Source organism: Cucurbita maxima, unplaced genomic scaffold, assembly GCF_002738345.1.
Source record: "Cucurbita maxima cultivar Rimu unplaced genomic scaffold, Cmax_1.0 Cma_Scf01090, whole genome shotgun sequence".
Lineage (NCBI taxonomy): Eukaryota > Viridiplantae > Streptophyta > Magnoliopsida > Cucurbitales > Cucurbitaceae > Cucurbita > Cucurbita maxima.
Window position 1 is genome coordinate 1 of NW_019273106.1, and position 7329 is coordinate 7329.

Below are 7329 nucleotides of genomic sequence, written 5' to 3' on the forward strand. Positions count from 1 at the left end.
CGGCGAGTTTTCAATTTCTTCGACGAGTCCAAAACCACCCGAAAATCGACGTCAAACGCTCAGTTACCACCATGAGAATAATCCCTAACGAAAGCACAATAACTCAAGGTATGTTTTGTACTTTTTCATAAGCGCCATCGTCGGTAACCGAGGTCAAAAAATTGTAAACATTCTTAGATCTATGGTTTTAGGAACTTTTAGGCCACTAAACTTCGAGGAAAGAAAGAAAGAAGATAAATAAAGAGGAAAAGGAAGAAAGAGGACCGATATTAGCAACGAAAACGCCTGTTAGATAATAGCTATGTTTTTATTCCTTAAATTTCGTTAGTTGTTTTTTACTTTTGAACATCTGAATTAACGCTCCCCGTTTAATGGAAGAGCATATTTTTTGTTGGCCATTTTGACAAATTTTTTGGGCGCAAGGTTTATGCCACTACTGCTAAATCTAGGATAGGTTTGTTATTGAAATACGTGAAACTAAATCAAATAATAACCATCGGTTCTTCAGCAAATATTTCTCTCCCTTTCTTTTTTCGTTATTTTTTTCCTCGAAGAAGTTTTCCTTCAGCCGATTTTTACACGTCGACGTTTTCCTCACTATTGCTAGAAGTCAACAACGTCGCTGGTAAGGAAGACAAGATCCACAGATCCGGGTCAACCCGAACCCAAAATCTGAGAGAGCTAGCCCGACTTCTTTCCCCTCGGCCTCTACCTTCTGCCCAAACCTCAATCCAGCCCAGAAGCCACGGTTCAGCCCCATCGCCGCGCAATCGACTTGGGAGGGAATCAAATCTCGTTCGGTTGGTATGCAGCGAGTGTGGGAATCAAACATCGAGCAGCTGCAGGCTCACCAACAGCATAACCACTCTCGGGTCCTCAACACAAGGGCAACAACATCACCAAGAGCACCGACGATGGGTCCTCGACACAGGGGCAACAAACCATATGACCGAGTGATATGAACCAAGAGACATCAATCATACAAGATGCTTCAATGAAGATGTGAAGAAAATATTGTTGAAATTATCAAAAGATATTTCAATTCATGCCACATTGAAGAATAATGAAGTTTTATGTTATAAATTTTGAGTAGATTACAATTTAGAGTTATTGTATTTCATTTATGTATTTTAAGACTTTTTATTTACTATAGGTTACAATTACACAATGGTTAATTATGCTCATTAAGTATGAATATTACAACTCTTGGAATGCCTTTAATAGTTCCATTTTGAGGCTATATAAAGCCATCTCGGACATCCTACTGTGCTGGTGAGCTGTTGGAGCTTGTGCACGGCGATATTTGCAGGCCCATCAAGCCGGCGGCCCTAGGCAGCAAGACCCTCTTCCTCTTGCTAGTCGATGACAGAAGCCGCTTCATATGGCTGATCCTCCTGTAAGTGAAAAGTGGGGCGACATAGGCGATTAAGCGCATTCGAGCGTTAGCGGAGGCCGAATGTGGGAAGAAGATGTGAATGCTACGCACGGACTGAGGTAGAGAATTCACCTCACCGAGCTTCAGTAACTACTGCGACGAGCTCGGCATGCAGCAGCGACTAACAATGCCCTACTCCCTCTAGCAAAACAACAAGATCTTTGCTGATGACGGCTAGGATGCCTGAAAGATTCTGGGGAGAGGCGGTAATGACGACTGTCTATCTTCTCAATCGGTCGCTAATGTGAAGCCTAGACGGGAAGATGCCACATGAGGCCTGGTACAATAGAAAGCCAGTGGTACATCATTTTCGAGTGTTCGGATGTGTTGCATACATGAAGGTAGCGCGTTCCAACCTTGTCAAGCTCAATCCAAAGGGGTTGAAGGTCGTCTTCATCGGCTACAAACCTGGGAGCAAGGCGTACAGACTCTATGATCCTGCGGGGGGTGAGCCCACGTGTCTCGTGATGTCATCTTCGACGAAAGCACCTTCAGGCAGTGGAACGACGTGATCGAGACAGCCCACAACCCAAATCAATTCACGGTGGAGTACCTCGTCATCGAGCCAGAAGAAGGAGGAGCACAGCATCAGGAACCGTCACAGCCGCCAGCAGTTGCACCCCTTGAACCAGTGGAATTTGCAACACCACGGACTGTGGATTCGACGCTGGATGTCGATCACGATGAAGATCTGGTAGCCAGGTACGGGAGGATGAACGACCTAGTGGGAGGAGGTGAACCCCCTAGACTAGCAGCACGCAAACTGGAACAAGAGGTGGCCGAACTGCATGTCATCAACGCAGATGAACCGAAAACCTTCGCTGAAGTAGAAAGGAACCCGTGCCAGCTGAAGGCAATGCAGAAGGAGATGAAATTCATCACCGAGAACCAGACATAAAGTCTAGAGGATATGTCACTGGGACACCAAGTCATAGGGCTCAAATGGGTCTTCAGACTGATGCGAACGAAAAGGGAGAAGTTGTGAAACTCAAGGTCAGTCTGGTGGTGAAGGGCTACGTCTAGAAGCAAGGAGTGGATTTTGAGGAGGTATTCGCACCAGTGACAAAGCTGGAATCTACCCACCTATTGCTGGCAATCGCGGCACATCATTCCTGAGAAGTCCACCTCATCGACATGAAACCCGCATTCCTAAACGGAGAGCTGAAGGAGACTGACTATGTTCAACAACCACCGAACTTCCTGGACAACGACAACCTTGACAAGGTATTGTGCCTGCACAAGGCACTCTGTGGGCTTCGGCATGCACCACGAGCCTGAAACATGAAGCTCGACAGTACCCTATTATCGCTAAAGTTCAAGCGCTGTGCCTCTGAGCATGACATGTACACGCCCGGCCACGACGAGTAGCGACTAATCGTGAGAGTGTATGATATAAACCAAAAAACATCAATCATACAATATACTTCAATGAAGATGTGAAGAAAAGGTTGTCAAAATTATCAAAAGATGTTTTAATTCATGCCACATTGAAGAAGAATGAAGTTTGATTGTTATAAATTTTGGGTGGGTTACAATTTAGAGTTATTGTATTTTAAGACATTTTATTTACTTTAGGTTACATTTACATAATGGCTAATTATGGCCATAAAGTATGAAGGTTACAACTCTTGGAGTGCCTTTAATAGTTTCATTTTTTAGGCTATATAAAGCCATGTATATTGTATTGGTAAGAGACTTGGAAAATATAGAAAAAGAAGCATTTGTCCTCTTCTTTAGCCAATGGCTAAGTTTCTTTGCAATTCTATGTAGTTTAGGTTGCATGTAGAATCATTCAAGCTCGACATGATTAATCTTGCTTGTGGAGTGATTCGAATCTCAAGCAAGTGTTCTTGCCTTGAGATATTTGATCAACAAGAATCATTCAAGCTAGACATGATCGATTTTGCTTGTGGAGTGATTTGAATTTCAAACAATGTTCTTGTCTTGAGATATTCGATCAACAAGGTAATCCGAATCTTACTCCCCTTGTAGTGGTTCCTTATCTTATCAGTGTACGTCGATGACCTCATAATCACTGGAGGCGACATGGAAGTCCTCGGAAGATTCAAGAGGGAGATGTCAAAGAACTTCAAGATGAGCGATCTTGGCATGCTCAGCTACTACCTCGACATCAAAGTGCAACAGGGTACTACCGACATCACCATCTGCTAAAGTGCATATGCGAAGAAGCTGTTGGACACAACTGGGCTTGTGGACAGTAACCCTATAAAGACTCCAATGGAGGGCCCGACTCCAACTAAGGAAGGCCGGCACTATGACGGCAATTAATGCCACCAATTACCGCAACATTGTCAAAAGCCTGCGCTATCTGATAAACACACGTCCTGACCTTGCTTACTTAGTTGGATACGTAAGTAGATTCATGGAAGAACCTAGGGAGGAGCCTCTTGTGGTTGTCAAGCGCATCTTGCACTATGTGGCTGGAACCAGAGGCTGGGGTGTGAGATACTTCACCAGGAGAGGAAAGGAGAAGCTTGAGCTTGTTGGCTACAGCGATAGTGACATGACCGGTGACGTTGATGATCGTAAGAGCACCAGTGGGGTGATTTACTTCCTCTCAGGCAGTGCGATCTACTAGCAATCAACAAAACAAAAGGTAGTTGCTTTGTGATATGAACCAAGAGACATCAATCATACAATATGCTTCAATGAAGATTTGAAGAAAATATTGTTGAAATTATCAAAAGATATTTAAGTTCATGCCACATTGAAGAGAAATGAAGTTTCATGTTTTGAATTTTGGGTGGATTACAATTTAGAGTTATTGTATTTCATTAATGTATTTTAAGACTTTTAATTTACTTTAATTAAGGTCATTTAGTTCATGCCTAGAATTGATTAATTATTTATATATTTTTCAATCTTTCCATTTATTTCTTGATTGTCATTTCCACCCTCCTTGGCCTTTTGACTTTGTTCTCATTTTATTCCTAAAGATCATATTTAGATCTTAAAAAAAACAATATAGAATTTTACTTCTTAATATTGTGTTTATAAATAGTTAGGAAGTGAATTTAGTCATAATCATTTCTTTCTTTTTTTTTAATTCATTTGGCATGTGCAATTCTACTAAAAAATATAATAGTCCCTTATTTGTTTGATTGTTTATTATTTTATTTTTATGTTATTTTACAATTAACTTGTCATGATTGTCCATGCCCAATCCCAATGGACCACCCTTCGATCCGATCTGCCTGCCCTTATTGCACGGTTTAGAGAGCACTTGTGTATGTGATGTCAGCCCAGCCTCGAAAATCAAGCTTTGCCCTGCTTATTCACTCGGATAATGCTCCCCCGTAGCGTAGCGATGAAGAAGATGATCATTTATTTAGTAGGTGAACAGTCGAAGAACCACTCTAACGAAGAATGGAGCTTCTTTGTTTTGAAACATATTCTTTTGCGCAACAAGCTGCTGGGTCAATATCCCTTGCTATTAAATCTGCTCCAGTTATCTCATCTATAGAAGAAGCTGGTATAGAATAGGTCGTCAGCGGTGGGGGCTTTACCGGGGGGACTAACTAGTAAAAGGTCAAGGAGTACTGTCCACTCCAGCCCAGCCCCTCAGAATAGTCCCATTTTTCCTCCATGCAGGGGCTTTACCGGGGGGACTAACTAGTAAAAGGCCAAGGAGTACTGTCCACTCCAGCCCAGCCCCTCAGAATAGTCCCATTTTTCCTCCACGCAGATAAGGGGCTAGCTTGCTACTATAAGAATTGCTTTATCCATATATTAGCTTACCTTCCCAAGTGGCCACACGCTTAACCGCGAAATTCTGATGGGATCCGGTGCATTAGTGCTGGGATGATCGCACCCGACATGCCATGCGCACAAAATCGGATTTAACGCATGCGGGGCGGCATGATCGAAACGCGATGGGCGTGAGCGGGGGAGGTTCTCATTTGTAGAGAAACGAAGAAAAGAACTCGGAGAAATTGAAAGAAAAAAAGGGGTGCAACACGAGGACTTCCCAAGTGGTCACCCAACTTAGTACTACTCACGCCCAAGCACGCTTAACTGCGGAGTTCTGATGAGATTCGGTGCATTAGTGCTGGTATGATCGCACTCGACATGCCATGCGCACAAAATCGGATTTAACGCATGCGGGGCGGCATGATCGAAACGCGATGGGCGTGAGCGGGGGAGGTTCTCATTTGTAGAGAAAGGAAAAGAACTCGGAGAAATTGAAAGAAAAAAAGGGGTGCAACACGAGGACTTCCCAAGTGGTCACCCAACTTAGTACTACTCTCGCCTAAGCACGCTTAACTGCGGAGTTTAGATGGTATCCGGTGCATTAGTGCTGGTATGATCGCACCCGACATGCCATGAGCACAAAATCGAATTTAACGCATGCGGGGCGGCATGATCGAAACGCGATGGGCGTGAGCGGGGGAGGGGTTCTCATTTGTAGAGAAAGGAAGAAAAGAACTGGGAGAAATTGAAAGAAAAAGGGGTGCAACACGAGGACTTCCCAAGTGGTCACCCAACTTAGTACTACTCTCGCCCAAGCACGCTTAACTGCGGAGTTCTGATGGGATCCGGTGCATTAGTGCTGGTATGATCGCACCCGACATGCCATGCGCACAAAATCGGATTTAACGCATGCGGGGCGGCATGATCGAAACGCGATGGGCGTGAGCGGGGGAGGTTCTCATTTGTAGAGAAAGGAAGAAAAGAACTGGTAAAAATTGAAAGAAAAAAAGGGTGCAACAAAGGAATTCCCAAGTGGTCGCCCAACTTAGTACTACTCTCGCCCAAGCACGCTTAACTACAGAGTTCTGATGAGATCCGGAGCATTAGTGCTAGTATGTTCGCACCCGACATGCCATGCGCACAAAATAAGATTTAACGCACGCGGGGCGGCATGATCGAAACCCGATGGGCGTGAGCGGGGGGAGGTTCTCATTTGTAGAGAAAGGAAGAAAAGAACTCGGAAAATAGAAAGAAAAAAAGAGGTGCAACAAGAGGACTTCCCAAGTGGTCACCCAACTTAGTACTACTCTCGCCCAAGCAAGCTTGACTGCGGAGTTCTGATGGGATCCGGTGCATTAGTGCTGGTATGATCGCACCCGACATGCCATGCGCACAAAATCGGATTTAACGCATGCGGGGCGGCATGATCGAAACGCGATGGGCGTGAGCGGGGGAGGTTCTCATTTGTAGAGAAAGGAAGAAAAGAACTCGGAAAATTGAAAGAAAAAAAGAGGTGCAACAAGAGGACTTCCCAAGTGGTCAACCAACTTTGTACTACTCTCGCCCAAGCGCACTTAACTGCAGAGTTCTGATGGGATCCGGTGCATTAGTGCTGGTATGATCGCACCCGACATGCCATGCGCACAAAATCAGATTTAACGCATGCGGGGCGGCATGATCGAAACGCGATGGGCGTGAGCGGGGGAGGTTCTCATTTGTAGAGAAAGGAAGAAAAGAACTGGGAGAAATTGAAAGAAAAAAAGGGGTGCAACACGAGGACTTCCCAAGTGGTCACCCAACTTAGTACTACTCTCGCCCAAGCACGCTTAACTGCGGAGTTCTGATGGGATCCGGTGCATTAGTGCTGGTATGATCGCACCCGACATGCCATGCGCACAAAATCGGATTTAACGCATGCGGGGCGGCATGATCGAAACGCGATGGGCGTGAGCGGGGGAGGTTCTCATTTGTAGGGAAAGGAAGAAAAGAACTCGGAGAAATTGAAAGAAAAAAAGGGGTGCAACACGAGGACTTCCCAAGTGGTCACCCAACTTAGTACTACCCTCGCCCAAGTAAGCTTGACTGCGGAGTTCTGATGGGATCCGGTGCATTAGTGCTGGTATGATCGCACCCGACATGCCATGCGCACAAAATCGGATTTAACGCATGCGGGGCGGCATGAT

The 7329-nt window shown here is 44.9% G+C and overlaps 8 non-coding genes across 8 annotated transcripts; all 8 read right to left on the minus strand.

Annotated features, from left to right (window-relative positions):
* Positions 1-5402: 5402 nt before the first annotated feature.
* Positions 5403-5521, minus strand: LOC111475187. The gene has a single exon (XR_002716384.1). It is a non-coding gene; the product is annotated as a 5S ribosomal RNA (ribosomal RNA).
* Positions 5522-5651: 130 nt separating this feature from the next.
* Positions 5652-5770, minus strand: LOC111475188. Its single transcript, XR_002716385.1, has one exon. It is a non-coding gene; the product is annotated as a 5S ribosomal RNA (ribosomal RNA).
* A 133-nt stretch (positions 5771-5903) lies between these two features.
* LOC111475181 lies at positions 5904-6022 on the minus strand. The gene has a single exon (XR_002716378.1). It is a non-coding gene; the product is annotated as a 5S ribosomal RNA (ribosomal RNA).
* A 132-nt stretch (positions 6023-6154) lies between these two features.
* On the minus strand, positions 6155-6272 carry LOC111475184. Its single transcript, XR_002716381.1, has one exon. It is a non-coding gene; the product is annotated as a 5S ribosomal RNA (ribosomal RNA).
* A 133-nt stretch (positions 6273-6405) lies between these two features.
* Positions 6406-6524, minus strand: LOC111475182. The gene has a single exon (XR_002716379.1). It is a non-coding gene; the product is annotated as a 5S ribosomal RNA (ribosomal RNA).
* A 132-nt stretch (positions 6525-6656) lies between these two features.
* LOC111475183 lies at positions 6657-6775 on the minus strand. Its single transcript, XR_002716380.1, has one exon. It is a non-coding gene; the product is annotated as a 5S ribosomal RNA (ribosomal RNA).
* Positions 6776-6908: 133 nt separating this feature from the next.
* On the minus strand, positions 6909-7027 carry LOC111475185. Its single transcript, XR_002716382.1, has one exon. It is a non-coding gene; the product is annotated as a 5S ribosomal RNA (ribosomal RNA).
* Positions 7028-7160: 133 nt separating this feature from the next.
* LOC111475186 lies at positions 7161-7279 on the minus strand. The gene has a single exon (XR_002716383.1). It is a non-coding gene; the product is annotated as a 5S ribosomal RNA (ribosomal RNA).
* Between the last annotated feature and the right edge of the window lie 50 nt (positions 7280-7329).